A 1,189-nucleotide genomic window follows, 5' to 3' on the forward strand; every position below is an offset into this window, starting at 1 on the left:
GGCCTCGGCTCGCGAGCGAGCGAGTTCCAGCTCCTGGCCCCGCCGGGAGACGCAGGTGCAGCGGGGGAGGACTGGGGGCTCAGTGCAGGCGTCTGTGTCAATCGTTTCCCCTCCAGGGACTCGCCGGTGTCTGGGGACGGTGGGTTGTGCAGCTGCGCCGGGCCTGCTGGAGTCGCCGCCTGGGAGCCGGGAGACCGGGAGCTTGCGGCTCGGAGCGGCTCTTGACCCAGACTGGCTGGTGCTGACCTGGCGCAGTTAATGACGGCGGGAACTGGGAGGCCCTGGTAGCAGGGCACCCGATCAGTGACCGCACCCCGAAGTGATGTCGGTCTGGCTTTTTAATGCTCTTCTAGGACCCCTGGATTCTTACTTTCGTCGTTCTTTTCTCCTTCAGTCTGTCCCGAAGCCGTTAAAAGTGACCCCTGAGGATATTGGATGGTATTAAGGAATTATCCAACCTTGTTGGATGTGATAACGGTAATGTGGTTAGGTTAAGGAGAGAAGGCGGGGGGGAATGGCAAAATACTAAAAGTTTTGACAGATAAAATGATCAAGTATCTGGGAAAATAACTCCTACAAACACTGATGGAGGGAAAATAAAACAACCCAGTGGGGTGTGTTTCATTGCTGATGCTGTGTTATGCATGAGCTTATTACAATTTCTCTGCTTGTATATCTGAAACTTCTCATAATAAAAAATTTTATGAACCAGTGATTTGTCTCTGGGGAAGGCAAGGAGGTAGATGATGGGAAGGAAGAAAATTTATTTTTCTCTATACAACATTTTGTGCTGTTCGAAGTTTTTTCCTTGTCAATGTATTACCTATTCAGAAAATTGTAAATTCTTGTGATGGTTTTCTAAGACTACGGTGGGAAGACAGCCTTTTAAAGAGTAACACAATTGGTTTCCTCCTAAGAGAGTTTCATGATTATTTGGGCTCCGGTGGCCCTGCTGTTTGGTGAGAGGGGTGAATGATGATCCACCTGGGAAATTAGAAAACTACTAATTGTTTTCAGTGAAAAACCTACCTCTTCTTCCACAAAAGTTAATTTACTTAGAATGCACCCAGAAGTTACCAAACTCCTTCAATATATTGGCAAAATCCAGACAGACAAAAAATAGTTCAGACATTCTGTAGCCCTTCCCAACAGAAATTTAAGGTGGATTTTAGCTTGACTGAGCTGTTTT

This window comes from Bison bison, unplaced genomic scaffold, assembly GCF_000754665.1.
Source record: "Bison bison bison isolate TAMUID 2011002044 unplaced genomic scaffold, Bison_UMD1.0 scf7180017864341, whole genome shotgun sequence".
NCBI lineage: Eukaryota > Metazoa > Chordata > Mammalia > Artiodactyla > Bovidae > Bison > Bison bison.